The sequence below is a fragment of the Mus musculus genome, chromosome 17 (assembly GCF_000001635.26).
Source record: "Mus musculus strain C57BL/6J chromosome 17, GRCm38.p6 C57BL/6J".
In the NCBI taxonomy this organism is placed as follows: Eukaryota; Metazoa; Chordata; class Mammalia; order Rodentia; family Muridae; genus Mus; species Mus musculus.
In genome coordinates, this window is record NC_000083.6 from 22,775,074 (window position 1) to 22,794,081 (window position 19,008).

The 19,008-nt window shown below is 36.1% G+C and overlaps 1 pseudogene across 1 annotated transcript in view; it reads right to left on the minus strand.

The window, feature by feature from the left end:
• Nucleotides 1-1,156: 1,156 nt before the first annotated feature.
• Gm16386 (predicted gene 16386) overlaps nt 1,157-19,008 on the minus strand; it is a 41,518-nt pseudogene continuing 23,666 nt past the window's right edge. Inside the window, exons 3-5 of the transcript NR_030709.2 lie at nt 10,741-10,875; nt 6,978-7,044; nt 1,157-4,897 (exon numbers count right to left, since the gene is read on the minus strand). The product of NR_030709.2 is annotated as a predicted gene 16386 (transcript). The remainder of the gene's footprint in view (nt 4,898-6,977; nt 7,045-10,740; nt 10,876-19,008) is intronic.

Genomic DNA, 19,008 nt, shown 5'->3' on the forward strand with positions numbered 1-19,008 from the left:
TTGATTCTCTTGAATCTAGTTCTTCAGTGGGCCTCCCTCTATCATAGCTGATGCATATAACTCTGGAAGGGATGGAGAGTCTAATCACCTTTTCTACAAACACAAAGTCAACGCCTCTATCCCAAATCGATCAGCTTGCCCTTTAGCCAGTAACCAGGAAAACTTTTAGCTTGATCTCTCTCTCAGAGGAGTAATAAAACAACCACAAAACTCAAATTCACATTAAGCCAAAATTCCCGTGGAGCCCACGTTCAAAGACTATGAGTTACCTTGTATGACTTTAAAGCTTCCTTAAAACATTTGTTTTCATACAATTTCCCTATTATCCTAAGAGACATTTTGCTTGCTGTATAAACCTATTCTCAGGCCTTTTCCTTAATTTGTTGTGTCAGGATATATAACCCAAAAATCCCCACGGGGCCTACATTCGAAGAATGAGTTTTCCTGCAGACTTTATTAGACCATATTTAAAGTAAATAAATCACACTTCTACAAATATCAGCCTAGAGGAAGCAGACAGTTTCAACCAATTTGCTCTCTGCCTGGACCCAGTATAATTTTCCCTGTACTACTTCCGAACCACATGCGGAATTCCACACGTGACATGGGCAAACTCTGTAGTTTTATCTAGCTTTAAAAACAAATAAACCAAACTTTAAACTTATGTCCTATGATTACCTGCTTGTAGGAAGCAGGCATCTTTAACTCTCTGTCTTTCTGCCTCGGAGCAGTCATCTTGTCTCTTTTCACAGCAGGGGACCTCAGAGCCTGTGAACCAAGTCTGCCCTTGTGTTTGTTTAAGGTTCAGTGCTTGAGCCACCATGTGACTCCTCCTCTCGCTGAGAAACCACCTCTCCCCTCCTTCAAGACGGGCTTCCCTGTGTGATCATTCTGAGAATTCCTAAATTAATACTGAATTCTCACCTCCCACGTGGATTACCATCTGTGGAATATAATTATTAAAAAACAATCCATGCTAATGCCGGCTATGCTCCAGTAATGCAGTCTCCCCTCCCTTATTGGGAGCTGTAAGTTGCAGTCTTCCCTGTTTTGGTTCACCTGCCTCTGAAATGCTTGTATCTTCTCAGCCACCTGCCCTCTGTCGCTAGCTGTCACAAATCCCCATAACCCAAGAAAGTCAAAACACCAGAGGCTTGCTATTTATCACTCAGATTTATATCAATAAATTCTCAACCCCACCAAATGCCCACACACAAAGAACTCAAAACTCATTTGATATATATACAAGCTACACTCCTAGATGGAGCAAATTGCCTATATTATTCTATAGCTCTTCTATGATATCCATAGCTACCTGTAACGCTTTCAAGCCATGTGGATCAGGTTCATCTTCCTCTCCGGTAAGTTGCATCTTGTCTCTTCATCTCTGTCCTCCTCTCTCCCTCCCTGTCCATCTCTGTCCCCACTCTAGAACTCTCAGTCCACCTTCCTTTTCCACTGCCAAATCACAGGGTCTAGTCTTATCTCTTGCCTGACCTCTCCTGCATACAGACAGCAGTCTACAATAACATCTCTGAGTTTTTCATTTGAGATAAATATACAGAATGGTATTGGCTTTATTACTTATTTTGAGAGGTGTTATTACCCACCTTAATCCCTTTGTACTGGATTAGTTCAGTATCCATGAAACTGTTACACAAGTCCATGTTCTTTGGGCTTTCCCATTTTGTCTTCATTATGAAATATTTGAGGGTAAACAATTAAAGAGTTACAATGAAAATTTTCATTCAGTGTCACATTTTCAGTGTTTTTCTCAGCATAGCTTGTAAGATTTGAACATAAAGACTTTCACAAGTTTCTTGTTTTCATGATAATTCTTTGTGTGGAGCCTCAAGTGTTGCAAAGAATACTGCTTGGATAAATCACATGTCATTTTTTGTCGGTTGGAAACTTTTTCCCACTATAAATGTTCAGATATTTTCTTAGACCTGAAATACAGGTAAAGACCTTTCATCTTACATTATGTTTGTGAGGTTTCTCTCCAATATGTAAGCTTTGGTATATTCTTGGTATAGAATTTGTCTCATTCACTTCATTTGTAAATTTTCTCTACTGTATGTATTCTCTGATGAGTGTGAAGACTACTTTTGTGGCTAAAGAATTTACCACATTCACTACATATGTAAGGTTTCTCTTCTGTATGAGATCTCTGATGAATACTAAGACTGCATTTGTGGGTAAAACATTTGTCACATTCATCACATTTGTAAGGTTTCTCTCCTGTATGATTCCTCTGATGACTTACAAGGTAGCCTTTGTTGGTAAAGCGTTTGTCACATTCACTACACTTGTAAGGTCTTTCTCCTGTATGACTTCTCTGATGAATGCTAAGACTGCATTTGTGGGTAAAGGATTTTTCACATTCGTTACATTTGTAAGGTTTCTCTCCTGTATGAATTCTCTGATGTCTTCTAAGATTGGATTTCTTGATAAAAGACGTGTCACATTCATTACATTTGTAAGGTTTCTCTCCTGTGTGAATTCTCTGATGAACTCTAAGATCACTTTTGAGGGTGAAGCATTTGTCACATTCACTACATTTGTGAGGATTCTCTCCTGTATGAACTCTCTGATGAAAAATAAGACTGCATTTTTGGGTAAAGCATTTGTCACATTCACTACATTTGTAAGGTTTCTCTCCTGTATGAATTCTCTGATGAATAATAAGACTCCCTTTTTGGGTAAAGTATTTTCCACATTCACTACATTTGTAAGGTTTCTCTCCTATATGAATTCTCTGATGATTTTTAAGTTCACCTTTGGTGGTAAAATGTTTGTCACATTTACTACATTTGTAAGGTTTCTCTCCTGTGTGAATTCTCTGATGACTTCTAAGGTCACTTTTGCGGGTAAAGCATTTGTCACATTCACTACATTTGTGAGCTTTCTCTCCTGTATGAATTCTCTGATGAATAACAAGACTACATTGGTGGGTAAAGCATTGGTCACATTCACTACATTTGTAAGGTTTCTCTCCTGTATGAAGTCTCTGATGTCTTCTAAGATTGCATTTCTGGGTAAAAGATTTAATACATTCACTACATTTGTAAGGTTTCTCCCCTGTATGAATTCTCTGATGAATACCAAGATCACATTTCTTGGTGAAGCATTTGGCACATTCACTACATTTGTAAGGTTTCTTTCCACAATTGGTTTGTTTCAGCATGAGTTTTTGTTTAGAGTGGAAAACCTTATCAATTGCTGTATCATTGTGTTTTTTCTTTCCTATGTGGATTGATTGATTTACATTAATGCCAGAACACAAATTTAAACAGTTACAGTTTTTAGATTGGCAAGGTTCTCTGGTGTTTCCGGTTTCATGTCTGCTTAGTTTTGATGATTTAATAGATGTATCCTCAAGGTTAGTTTTATAAAGTGTACATTCAGTGGATTTATGAATGATTTTGCCAAGCTTATGACATTTATAAGACTTCTCATGGATATTCACATGCTCATCAACAATATGCTGTGTGTCTTGAACATTCTCATATTTATGACATATGTGATGATTCTCTGAAAAAGTGTACAGATGACAGGGATTAATGGATAAGTAAGACAATGTTCCATGTTTGCTGAAGTTTACTAAGGTGAATTACTAATTTTCAAGGATAAAGCTTTCAAGAAAGGCCTTTCTTGTTTCACAGTCATTACAAGGATGATCTAAAGACCCTGAAACCTCATCTATCAGAAACGACAGCGTACAGCAATAGCCGAATAATTCCTAAATACTGTACTTTGTAGAAGGTAGGATGAAAGGGTGATTGGAAATTACAGAAAAGAGCTCTCTGTAGGATTATATAAACAATGTTTCTCAATTCTCTTATTTATGTTTTGTAGCAGAGTAACATTGTGTATCTTTGGTCAGCTAGAAATTCATTATGTAATCCACACTGGCACGGGATTCACAATATAAAGACCATGCTGTGCCAGTCTTAAATATAGAGGCCACATGTTGAAAAGTAAATAAGTAACAACACAATTATCACAACCCCTAGCAATTCCTCTACTTAAAAGCCTCTGCAATTTTCGAATTCATAATAAAGTGAAGACCTTAATGCAAGAGTAAAATTAAAATTAACCAATTGGAACAGCTGATTAAAATAGATAAGAGGTTTAGAAAGATCACACAGAATATAACACTGGTTCCTCTTCCAAAGAATGGAAAGAAATGTAAAGGAAAAACAATGAAAAATTTATGTTGGTAACCAGAATTTCCCTTATTTGGGGAGTCTCTAGACAGAGAGTTTATGTAAACACACAATTGGAAAATTTAAAGAATGATGCAGGAATTCTACATGAAGAGTATTCTTACCCACAAAAAATAGATTTCTGTAATTCTCCAATGTCACATTCAAGTACAATCTCCTCTGAGCATGGTCAAGACATTCCCATTCCTCCTCTGAGAAGTCCACAGCCACATCCTTGAATGTTAACAGACCCTATAATCGAAAACTATCTGTTTATCATGTAGTGCCAGACAAAAGTGTTTTCCTAGGTTAAAAAATAAAAACGCCCTAAGGATATGAGGTATTTTCTGACAAAGATGAAATATGGCAAAAAGTCAAGGACAAATGTCTTTTAGAAGTGCTGTAGAAAATGTGTCCAAAGGTAAGGACTGCTGCTTTTGTAAATACATTGTATAGAATTATATACTATATTGCTTACATTTATAAGGTCTCTCCTCTTCATGAATTTTCTGATGTTTTCTAAGACTTTATCAGCAGATGAAGGACTTGCCATCGTAACACTATTTGAAAATTTGTCTGCAGTTTAGATTCTATAATCCAAAGTTGTTTCCCAGCACCTGCCTGAAACTTCACAACAGATTTTTCATCCCAATTTTTGAAATCCAATGATCTCTTCTGAGCTCTACAGGCTGGAGGAATACATAGCACACATGCATACATTCAGGGAAATGTACCAACATAAATAAAAGAAAATTGAAATTTAATTGTATGAAAAGATCCTATCTAAGATAGTCTTATTCTTTATTGTATTTTCTATGTCTCTGAAACAGGATGACATAATAGATTCATAGTCAGTAAACCTTTACAGGATACAACATACACATTTGAGGCCCAGTTGCAGGAATGTACCTTTGTAAAGTATGGGCTGCTATCAAATAGAATTCCAGTGTCATATCACATATGGTGAAGTTACAATGAGTAACACTGGGCTTCTAAATACTACAACTTTCAGCCTTGCTGAACTATGGACACTATATAAATCCTGTCTGCAGCTGAGACTCACTTGACACAATCCTAAAATCCTCAGCTGACTTCCTAAGGCCTAAGTACAATGCAGTACCGTTTCTATAACAAAAAGTTTGAATGTGAACTGCAGAACTGTTGGATGAATTAAGAATCACAGTTTTTTCTTTAAACATAAAAGAAGTATATTAGCAGAGAACACACTCCTCATTTCAAATGACATACAGAATCAAGTTCTTTGTAAAGGTTATTTTATGAGACTATATTTAAAACCATAAAGTAAATAGAAGAAAGACTACTAGCATTTAAATTATTTAGTTTTCTCAGAGTTGACATATATAATATATATAATAACGATTTCATAAATTCCATGTGGTCTTTCACTTCAGAATAATTGGATATGTATCTGCAAATGGTATAAGAGATGGTGCATTCAGATGAAGTAGAACCATTTTCTTAGACCAAGTTGACTTTTTAAATTGAGAGGGAATTATAATAATTGTTCAGAAAATTTTAAAACACTATTGTTTATGAGGTTGAGTTAACTGAAAATCTGAATCTTGTAATTTTAACTTTTCTTTTCTTTTCTTTCTACACCCATTGCATCTGATTACCATGCCTGATTTCATTTCCAAAGACTTAATGCTGCACTTAGGGATTCAGAGGCAAAATGTATCATTCAGAGTACAAAAATATGCAAATTAACACTTACATATTGAAAAAAATTATTGTCAGGAAACAAATCCCCAACATTTCAGAGTTTTTAACCCACATAATACATAGCTTGGGGTAGAGGAAAAACAGTGTGGATGGAACATTCTTCATGGTAAATAATAGAAGAGAACAAATTAAGGGGGAAATTTGGTGGCTTTGGTACCAAGGTAATACTCTCCAGAAAGTTCTTACTAATACATTCCATGTGTTGCTACACACAAATGTAGAGATAGTTGTGTTTACAATAGTTCTAAAAAATGAAATGAAACAAAAGAGAAAAAGAAAATACTCATCTGTACAACAACAAACTTACCATACTGAGACTGGGCAGAATCTCTTGTAAGATTTCATGTGTGAACACCAATGATCACTATGCGACATAAAATGCCAAAAAGATATACCAGAATACTGTAATCTGCATCTCCTCTGAAACACATATGTTTTATAGGAAAAGAAAGCCACATATTCCTTACATCATCTCTGCCACTAGTGAACTGATAGATTCAAAATAGTGAGTGTATTCTAATTCTACTCTTCCATAAATTCTGCTCTTCCTGTATTGCTCAGTGATATCAGTGTCTAGATATGTGCAAATCCACAGTCACAAGGTAGTTTCTGGAAACTTAACTAATCCTGAAATATACTTTATGTGGCACATGAGACTGTACTTTCTCATTAATATTAAAGGACACAAGTCTATCCAATGTAGAAATTAGTGATCAATATATTCTTTGAGCATCATTTACAATACATTTATTCTCTTTCAGAACTACAGGTCTTCAGTCCTTGTAAATGTATGTCCTCACAGTGTTAAATCCAGTGAAAATACAATGGGACAAGGCTACGCTTATTCCATTATAAGTGAAAGATCGAAAGACTTAATTTTTATTATTGGAGAAGAAAAAAGATAAATCACAGAAAACACTTTAGATAGGTTTGCCAGAGCGAGAGAACTAAAGTCTTGAATGGCTTAAATAATAAAAGTAATTTTCAAAGAAATGTGGACAGGACACTGACTGGGGGAGCACTTACCAGAGAAGCATTCATCTTTCTTCTTGTTCTTCTTTAAGTTTCTGACTCAGGAATATAGACTGGAATCCTTATTGAAATTTCACATCAAGGATTCAAAAATTAAAAGCCAAAATTAATATAACTCCATTATAGACAATGCTAATCCATATGAAAAGATACAAAAATGAAAATAATACCAGAAAACTTGTCAAAATTCTTACAGACAAAAGAGCATGAAACACTATATTTAATATGGCAAGGGAAATGACTACAGTCTCGGGCCTTTTTCAAACCTCAGTGGGTAACAGGCTCAAAACATAAGTATAACTGCTGCAAAACACTAGTACTCAGGGTTATTATTGGGAACTTATCATTCAAAGACCAGAATCAGGGACAAATAGCTAGTGGGTACTAAGATGGATGCCTAAAAGTAAATAGAGTTTCATTAGCCATCACACTAGAATCCAATATCTGTCTTTGAATGGAATGTCCTTATGCTAATTGTTCTAAATGGTTCTCCACATTTTTAATTCTATGACCTTTCAAAACAGTAGCAAGATCAAATAAGTTGATGTGGCAGACCCACCTGTAGACCGATACAAGAGTTCCTAAAACCATCAGAAATATGTTTTATAGTACTGTTAGGTGATCCCTGTAAAAGGGTCAATTGACCCCCAAGAGATCATGACCCACAACTTAAGAATAACTGTTCTAGGTAATGTCAAGGCAAAAATCATCAAGAGTTGGGCATGGTAGAACTTCTCTGATGGCTGCTAAACATAAGAGGTTGTGCATAGATATAAAGTGAATCATCTCAGAGTATGCCCTTGGAATTATTCACTCATTACATCAAATCTGTCAAAATCCTATCACCATTGAAAACATCTTACTGAACATGCATATGTCTGTCTCTTGGTATTATTTCAGGAAGTTCTCAGGTTCCAAATAAGTAATATGACTCCAATGAGATCCTTCAGTCTCTGGCTGTTATGGACTTCCTCTAAGATAATAACCCTTGTAGTTCCAATGAAAGGAAGAATGTGCAACATGGGACTCCTGTCATTCATTCATATATATATATATATATATATATATATATATATATATATATATGTGTGTGTGTGTGTGTGTGTGTGTGTGTGTGTGTATGTATGTATATGTATATATACATATATATATGCTCACAGACTGGCATAAAAATATATGAATAGATAATACATATATACATATGTTTATGCATGTCTCAAAAACAAGGACTCATTCTGAGTGTTGAAATACTATTACTACACAATGTTGTCATAACCATGATATTAGTATACATGCAACTCTTTTTATGTATTATATTGATGTATATTTCTCTCATGTCAGATAATTTTCCAGACATTTAACTGATGCTTGAATGATCTCTTTCTATGCCACTACCCCAGTAGTTTATTATGACAATGGAAAATAGAACATGGGTGACAAAAGTCATACATAATTATTGAGAATTGAAAATGAAAGATGATTTCCTAGAAACAAGTGAAAATCAAACAATTATGCTATAAAACTAGGCCAAGCAGTGAAGAAGTGCTGACACAGTATTTCCACTGACAGTGTCTAAAGTTTGGACATACTCAGCAATGAATTCTTCAATTGTTTTAGAAAAACCTGTAATAATCTTGCAAAGTGAATACTGCAGAATGCACAATGAAAAGGCATATTAGGTAGACAAACAGAAATCTGGCTTTACCTTGATACAGAAAGTAGATAAGCAAAAAATTATTTACAAAGAAAACAATTATAGACCAGTTGCAAAGATGTACATTGACAAAGAGATTCTCTCTAATGGATATCGAAAGGGAACTCAAGTTGATTTCATGTCAAGGATGCAAGACTATTTCAACACCTGCAAACCAGGGAACTCAAGCACAAAATATATACAGTCAGTGAGTGAGACACATAACCATGTCAACATATCCATGAAAGGCCTTGGGCAAATTATCACATAGGCTCACTGTGAAAGTGCTGAGGAATATGAGAACAGAAGTTACACACCTCAGCATAATCAAGATAGTAGCCAACATCCTAAAACTGTGATACAAAATTTGAAGACTACTATACTCAGAAGCAAGATAAGGATGTGCAGTGTCTCCACATTACCTCATCACAGTGCATGTGCTTACAAAGGTCTAGTAATAAGACTTAGAACATTTTCAATGTGTCAAATAAGAAAATGAGAAAGGCATATTTTCCCAAATTACATAATTTGGGAAACATAATTCTTCAATTTAAACACTACATTCTACAAGAATGGACCAATCTGATAATACTCATAATAAGCTATATCAAAATACAAGAATATATCACTTGGTTTTATACATCCCTAGGGAATATGCTGAGAAGTCAGCAGCTATGTTTTGTCTAAAAATGTCTTGGAGATGCTGGTATAGCATTCTAACTAATTGAAAGGCTACTGCGCAAAAAGAATCAACATTGGATGTCCATAGATGCTGACACCTATTGCTGCAAAATCAACCTATTAGGTAAGGCATGTCCACCAACACAATAGTTCCAAGACTATTTTGTAAGTAACTGAAGCATTTCTGGTTTAACTGAGGTCATCCCACAAAGGAAATACATAGCTGGCATTGGAAGCTGGCCAAAAGTCAATGACTGGAAAAATTATAAGCTCAAGAAGGAAATCTATGACTGATGCACTGGTACATGTATGACTCAGGGTTTTCATTGCTGTGAAAAGACTCCAAGAACAAGGCAACTTTTATAAAGGGTATTTAATAGGTGTAGTCATATAGGTTCGAAGGTTCAGTCCATTATCATCATGGCAGGGAGCATAGCAGCATCCAGCCAGGCATGGTGCTGGAGGAGCTGAGAGTTCTACATCTTGTTCTGAAGGCAAACAGAAGACTGTCTCATAGGCAGCTAAAAGAAGAGTATATGTGAAGAGACTTCATGACCACTACACATCTCATAAAGGAAAACATTTAATTGTAGTTGGCTTTCAGCTTTGGAGAAGGCTGGGAGCTTATCCCTGTCAAGTTCTCTCTGGAAGGCAGTCCATTGTTGTTGAATTTCCTGCATTGGTAGGTTTTTTTCCAATAGAGATTTGTTTTTATCACAAGTTGTACTTAGTATCAAAGTAGTTATCAGTCTCTTCTTTTGTGCACTGTTGTCTAGGGTGGGTTTATTATTGGACTTTGATGTTTGAATACAAATTAAAACACTTGTCAGTCTTTATATTCATAAAGTCCTTCTCCAATATGCAAACTTTTTATGACTGTTCATGCTTAATGTGTCAATAGAATAATATTTATAGTTAATATGTCAGCATTTATAACAATTTTCTGTAGTTCATGTTTAATGTGTCAATAGAATAATATTTATAGTTAATATGTCAGCATTTATAACAATTTTCTGTAGTATCATTTGTGTTTAAAAAAAGTATACACTGTGAGGATTCATAAATCATTCCCAAGATCATTATGTGTGTAAGACTTCTCTTGGGTATTCACACACTGATGGGCAAAATGCTTTGGGCCTTCTATTTAAGACTTGCCCACATTTACCACATATGTGAACATTCACTGGAAAATGAATACAAATAAAGCTAATAGAGATTGTTGCACTACTGAAAATATCCAATAATCAATTTCTGGTTATATTTGTTACCATTGGTAAACTAACAATTCTCCAGAATGACACTCTCAGCAGAGGCTTGTTGTTGTTGATGAAATATCCTTTTGTGGATGATCAGAAGAATTAACAAAAACTTTCTAATACATACCTTAACTGTGTGCCATGCAGAAGGCAAGATAAATAGATGTTGAAACAATACTGTGTTTTGGGAAAGGAGCTCCTTGATGAATGTTGTCTTAGTTAGAGTTGACTGCTGTGAAGAGACTCTGTGTCCATGGCAACTCTGATAAAGGAAAACATTTAAGTGGAATTGCCTTACATATTCAGAGGTTTAGTCAATTACTAACATGGAAGGAAGCATGGTAGTATGCAGGCAGATGCAAAACTGGACAGGTGGCTGAGAGTTTGATATTTGGATCAATAAGCAGGAGGAAGAGACATTAAGCCACTAGGCTTGGCCTGAGCTCATGACATTTCAAAGCCACCTGCTCTGAAAAATTGCTTTGAACAAGCCAAACCTATTTCAACAATGTCACATCTTCTAAAAGTACCATTCCCTATAATCTAATTGGGACCACTTTCTCTCATATTACTAGAGATCCTACATAGAATGGTTCTGTATTTTCATGTTTCTAAGGCATATATTTAAAAATAAAGTCTTCTAGAATTCAATGAAAATACACAATACACCCAAATTTATGAGACACAATGTAGGTGGTGGTAAGAGGACAGTTCATAGCAGACAGTGGATACATCAAGTAGTTGTAGATATCTTATAATAGCAACTTAACAGCACACCTATAAGCTCTATTAAAAAAAAAAAAGAAGCAATTACACACAAGAGGAATAGGTTGCAAGGAACAATCAATTGAGGTCCAAAATCAATAAAATAGAAAGAGAAAAGACAATTCAACGAATCAATAAGAGTTCATTTGAGAAAATCAACAAAATAAACCAGTATCCAAATTAACAAGAAAATGGAGATAGAATAACCCAATTAACAAAATCAGAAATGTAACAGGAGGCATAAAAATAAATAATGAAGAAACCAAAGAAATCATTAGGTCATCACTTAAAAACTTGTACTCCACAAAATTGGAAAATCTAAATGAAGAGGATAATTTCTTCAATAGATACAATATATAAAAGTTAAATCAACATCAGATAAACAATTTAAAGTGGCCTTTATTCCTGATGAAATAGAAATAGTCACTAAAAGTATCTCAAACAAACAAACAAACCAAAGGCCAGACAGTCTTAGTATACAGTTCTATTACTTTTTAAGAAGTTTTATTCAATACTACTCAAATTATTTTACAAAATAGAAACAGAAGGAACACTGCCAAATTCATTTTATGAAGCCACAGTCAACTTAATATACAAACCACAAAAAATTTAAAAGACAAAGAATTAGAATCTATGGCTTCCAATTTTCATCAGCATCTGGAGCAGACCCTCTGCCACAGGGCTTCATACCAAAATAGCGCCCGGAGGGATTGAGCCTCCTAGGAGTATGGACAGGCCTATAAGCACAGGTAGGATCACCACTGCTGCTCAGAGGAACCCACCCAGAACCCTCAGGACACAGGAACTAAGTAGCTACCTAGGACAGGAATATTCCAGTTTCCCATCTGCACCCAGAGCTAATCCTGTGCCACAGAGCTATATACACAAATACTGCCAGGAGAGAGCTGGTTTCACAGGAGTGCCTACATACCTGTGAGCACAGGTAAGAAAACCACTTCTCTTCAAATCCCTGGTCCAAGAGGGACCCCCACAGATCCATCAGGACACAGGAACCAAAGATCAACTGGAGACAGGTTCCTTCTGGTCTCTCCCTGCTCCCCTGAGCTGACCCTGCACGACAGCTTTCCATACCTAAATTCTTCTCAGAGAGAACTGTTCTACCAGGAGTACTGACATACAAGCTTGCAGGACAAGTCACAGTCAGAGACAGCAAGACTAGCTAACACCCTAGATAACCAGATGGTGAAAGGCAAGCAACAGGAACCAAGGCTACTTGGCATCATCAGAACTTAGTTTTCCTAACAAAGCAAATGCTGGTTACCCCCTCACACGAGAAAAGCAAGCCTTTGATTTTAAAATCACATATCATGATGATGATAGAGGAATTTAAGAAGGGCATAAATAACTCCCTTAAAGAAATACAAGAGAACACAGGTAAAGAGGTAGAAGACCTTAAAAAGGAAACACAAAAATCCCTTTAAGAATTACAGGAAAACACAACCAAACAGGTGAAGGAATTGAACAAAACCATCCAGGATGTAAAAATGGAAATAGAAACAATAAAGAAATCACAAAGGAAGACAACCCTGGAGATAGAAAACCTAGGAAAGAGATCAGGAGTCATAGATGCAAGAATCACCAACAGAATGCAAGATAGAAGAGAGAATCTCAGGTGCAGAAGATACCATAGAAAACATTGACACAACAGTTAAAGAAATGCAAACTGCAAAAAGCGCCTAACCCAAAACATCCAGGAAATCCAGGACACAATGAGAAGACCAAATCTAAGGATAACAGATATATAAGAGATTGAAGATTCCCAACTTAAAGGGCCAGTAAAAATCTTCAACAAAATTATAGAAGAAAAGTTCCCTAACCTAAACATAGAGAAGCCCATGAACACATAAGAGGTCTACAAAACTCCAAATAGATTGGACCAGAAAAGAAATTCCTCCTGTCACAAAATAATCAAAACACAAAATGCACAAAATGGAAAGAATATTAAAAGCAGTAAGGGAAAAATTTCAAGTAACATATAAAGGCAGAACTATCAGGATTACACCAGACTTCTCACCAGAAACCACGGACCTTAGAAGATACCAGGCAGATCACATATAGACCCTAAGAGAAAACAAATGCCAGCCCAGGCTACTATACCCAACAAAACTCAATTACCATAGATGGAGAAACCAATATATTCCATGACAAAACCAAATTTACACAATATCTTTTCACAAATCTAGCCCTACAATGGATAATAGATGGAAAACTTCAACACAAGCAGGGAAACAACACCCTAGAAAAAGCAAGAAAGTAATCATTCAAGAAAGCAATAATCACTTTTCCTTATTATCTCTTAACATCAGTGCATTCAATTTCCCAACTAAAAGGCATAGACTAACAGACTGGATACGTAAACAGGACCCAGCTTTTTCCTGCATACAGGAAATGCACCACAGTGTTCCACAGTGTTAAAGACAAACAATACTTCAGACTAAAAAGCTGGAAAACAATTTTCCAAACAAATGGTCCGAAGAAGCAAGGTGGGTTAGGCATTCTAATATCAAATAAAATTGACTTTCAACAAAACGTTATCAAAAAAAGATAAGAAAGGAAACTTCATAATCACCAAAGGAAAATCTACCAAGAAGAACTCTCAGTTCTGCAAATCTATGCTCCAAATGCAAAGGTAACCACATTCATAAAAGAGACTTTACTAAAGCTAAAAGCATACATGGCACCTCACACAATAAGTGTGGGGGACTTCAACACCCCACTCTCATCAATGGACATATCACAGAAACACAAACTAAACAGAGACACAGGGAAACTAACAGAAATTATGGACCAAATGGATTTAACAGATATCTATAGAACATCCCATCCTAAAACAAAAGAATATATCTTCTTCTCAGCATCTCATGGTACCTTCTCCAAAATTGACCATATAATCTGTCACAAATCAGACCTCAACAGATATAAGAAGATTGAAATAATCCCATGCCTCCTATCAGATCACTACAGATTAAGGCTGGTCTTCAATAGCAACAAAAACAACAAAAGCCACATACACATGGAAGCTGATCAATGGTCTACTCAATGATAACTTGGTCAAGGAAGAAGTAAAGAAATTAAAGACTTTTTAGAATTTAATGAAAATGAACATACAACATACCAAACTTATAGGACAAAATGAAAGCAGTGAGAAGAGGAAAACTCATAGCTGCGAATGACTCCATAAAGAAACTGGAAAGAGCATATGCTAGCAGTTTAAGAACACACCTGAAAGCTCTAGAACAAAATGAAGCAAATACAACAAGAGGCACAGACAGCAGGAAATAGTCAAATACAGGGATGAAATCAACCAAATAGAAACAAAAAGAACTATACAAAGAATCACCAAAACTATGAGCTGGTTCATTAAGAAAATCAACAAGATAGATAAACCCTTAGCCAGACTAATCAGAGGGCACAGAGAAAGTATCCAAATTAAAAAAAAAAAATCAGAAATGAATAGGGAGATATAACAACAGAAATTGAGGAAGTTAAAAAAAAAAAAGCATAAGATCCTACTACAAAAGCCTATACTCAACAAAACTGAAAAATCTGGATGAAATGGACAAATGAAAAAGTTAAGGCAGAGTCAGATAAACCATCTAAACAGTGCCATATCCCCTAAAGAGATAGAAGCAGTCATTAATAGTCTCCCAACCCAGGGCCAGATGGTTTTAGTGCAGAATTCTTTCAGACCTTCAAAGAAGACCTAATACCAATACTCTTCAAACTATTCCACAAAATAGAAACAGAAGGAACACTACCCAATTCATTCTAAGAAGTCAGAATTACTCTGATGCCTAAATCACACAAAGACCCAACAGAGAACTTCAGACCAATATCCCTTATGAACATCAAAGTAAAAATACTCAATAAAAATTATTGAGAACTGAATTCAAGAACAGATTAAAAGGATCATCCATCATGATCATGTAGGCTTCATCCCAGGGATGCAGGGTTGGTTCAATATACAGAAATCCATCAACATAATCCACTATATAAACAAACTCAAAGACAAAAACCACATGATCATCTCATTAGATGCTGAAAAGCATTTGACAAAATTCACCATCTCTTCATGTTAAAAGTCTTGGAAAGATCATGAATTCAAGGCTCATTCCTAATAGTAAAAGTAATATACAGCAAACCAGTAGCCAACATCAAACTAAATGGAGAGAAACTTGAAGCAATCCCACTAAAATCTGGGACTAGACAAGGCTGCCCTTTCTCTCTCCTTATCTATTCAACATAATACTTGAAGATCTCGCTAGAGCAACTTGAAAACAAAAGGAGGTCAAAGGAATAAACATTGGAAAGGAAGAAGTCAAAATATCACTATTTGCAGATGATACGATAGCATACATAAGTGACCCCAAAAATTCCATCAGAGAACTCTGAAAGCTGATAAACAGCTTCAGTGAAGTAGCTGGATATATATTTAACTCAAACAAGTTAGTAGTCTTCCTATACTCAAAGGAAAAACAAGCTGAGAAAGAAATTAGGGAAATGACACCCTTCACAAGAGCCACAAACAATATAAAGTATCTTGGTGTGACTTTAACCACACAAGTGAAAGATCTGTATGACAAAAACTTCAAGTCTCTGAAGAAAGAAATTGAAGAAGACCTCAGAAGATGGGAAGATCTCCCATGCTGTGCATTGGCAGAATTAATATAGTAAAAATGGCCTTCTTGCTGAAATCAATATACTGATTAAATGAATTCCCCATCAAAATTCCACTCACTTCTTCATAGAGTTAAAAAGTACAATTCTCAAATTCATCTGGAATAACAAAAAGCCCAGGATAGCAAAAACTATTCTCAACAATAAAAGAACCTCTGGGGGAATCAGCATCCCTGACCTCAAGCTGTGCTACAGAGCAATAGTAATTAAAACTGCATGGTATTGGTATAGTGAAAGGCAAGTAGATCAATGCAATAGAATTGAAGACCCAGAAATGAAACCACACACCTACGGTCTAAAGGTTACAAAGGCGCTAAAACCATCCAGTGTGTGTGTGTGTGTGGGGGGGGGACCAACAGCATTTTCAACAAATGGTGCTGGTTCAACTGGCAGTTAGTATGCAGAAGAATGCAAATCGATCCATTCTTATCTCCTTGTACATATCTCAAGACAAAGTGGATCAAGGATCTCCACATAAAACCTGATACACTGAAATTAATAAAAAAGAAAGTGGGGAAGAGCCTTGAGCATATGGGCCCAGGGGAAATTTTCCTGAAAAGAATATCAATAGCCTATGCTCTAAGATCAAGAATTGACAAATGTGATCTCATGAAATTACAAAGCTTCTGTAAGGCAAAGGACACTGTCAATAGGACAAAATGGCAACCACCAACAGATTGGGAAAAGATCTTTACCAACCCTACATCTGATAGAGGTCTAATACCTAATATATACAAAGACCTCAAGAAATTGGACTCCAGAGAACCAAATAACCCTATTAAAAATGGGGTACAGAGCTACACAAAGAATTCTCAATCAAGGAATGTCGAATGGCTGAGAAACACCTAAAGAAATGTTCAACATTCTTAGTCATCAGGGAATTGCAAATCAAAACAACTCTGAGATTCCACCTCACACCCATCAGAATGGCTAAGATCAAAAAATCAGGTGACAGCAGATGCTGGCAAGGATGTGGAGAAAGAGGAACATTCCTCCACTGCTGGTGGGATTGTACTCTAGAAATCAGTTTGGCGTTTCCTCAGAAAATTGGACACAGTACTGCCTGAGGACCCAGCTATACCATCCCTGGTTATATACCCAGAAGATGCTCCAATATGTAATAAGGAAACATGGTCCACTATGTTCATAGCAGCCATATTTATAATAGCCAGAAGCTGGAAACAAGCCAGATTTTCCTCACCAGAGGAATGAATACAGAAAATGTGGTACATTTATGTAACAGAATACTACTCCGCTATTAAAAATAATGACTTCATGAAATTCATAGGCAAATGGATGGAACTTGAAAATATCATCCTGAGAGAGGTAACTCAATCACAAAAGAACACACAAGGTATATACTCACTGATAAGTGGATATTAGCCCAAAATTTCGGAATACCCAAGATTCAATTCACAGATCATATGAAGCCCAAGAAGAGCCAAGTCCAAAATGTAGATGCTTCAGTGCTTCTTAGAAGAGTGATCAAAATGCTCACAGGAAGAAATATGTAGACAAAATATGGATCAGAGACTGAAGGGAAGGCCATCCAGAGACTGCCCTGACTACAGAACCATCCCATATACAGCCACCAAACCTGGAAGCTTTTGTGGATGCCGGGAAGTGCTTGCTGATAGAAACATGATATGGCTGTCTCCTGAGAAACTCTGAGAGTATCTGATGAATACAGAGGTAGATGCTCGCAGCCAACCTTTGGACTGAGTATGAGATCCCCGATGGAGGAGTTGAAGAAGGGACTGAAGGAGCAGAGGGGATTTGCAGCCCCATGGAGGGATCAACAATGTCAACAGGCCAGACTCCTCAGAGCTCCCAGTGCCTGGACTACCAACCAAAGATAACACATGGAGGGACTCATGGCCTGGTTAGACATCAGTGGGAGGATAGGCCCTTGGACCTGAGGGTGTTCGATGCCCCAGTGTAGAGGAATACCAGGGAGGGAAGTTGAGAGTGTGTGGGTGGGTAAGCACCCTCATAGAGGCAGGGAGAGGCGAGATGGAATGGGGGACTTTCAAAGGGGAGACCTGGAAAGGGGAAAACATTTCAATTGTAAATAAATAAAAAGGAAAATCAAAATATTGACCAACTCTGAGAGCCTACAAGGATGGTGTATGTTCTACAGTATCAAATATTTGGCTGCAATTTAATTCTTTATGTAAAAATAATTGTACACAGACATCTCATTAGTATGTTTGATTTGTCACTAATAAATGGCAGAATTATATGTATGCCAAAGAACTGTATTTAAATAAACTCTTCTATGATTAAAAAAAAAGAAAAAAAGAAAACATTAGCAAAAGGAGAGAAACTTTTACATATGTTATAAACATAAGTCCTTCATAAGTGCCTGATCTCTTTACATATATTGGAGAATACTTATAGGAGAGAAACCATATAATGTAGCAAATGTGACAAATCCTTTACTATTGGATCTTCTCTTAGAATTCATCCAGTAATTCAGTCAGAATAGAAACCTTATGAATGTAATCAAGGTGAGGATATTTTATCCAGAAAGCCAAATTTGAAACACATCAAAGAATTCATGCAGAAGAAAAACCTTATAAATGCAATGTCTAAGGACAAATTTTTACCTTCCTTTCATGTCTAAGAAAACATCTCAGTGTTAATACTGGGGAGAAAATATTTTATAGGAAATAATGTGGCATGTGCTTTATCAAAGCTGTCCTTATTATCCATTCTCTATCCTTGTCAACACTCAAGGCTCCATAGTAGAGAATTCATGGTGAATACGAGAAATTTGAAAAAGCCATTATGTAATGCTCAAATCTTTGAAAACATTAAGAGTTTATGAAGAGCAAAATTCTGAAATGGTACAATGTATGTGTCTTAATTAGGATTTTATTGCTGTGAACAAAGGCAATTCTTATAAGGACAGCATTTAATCAGGGCTGGC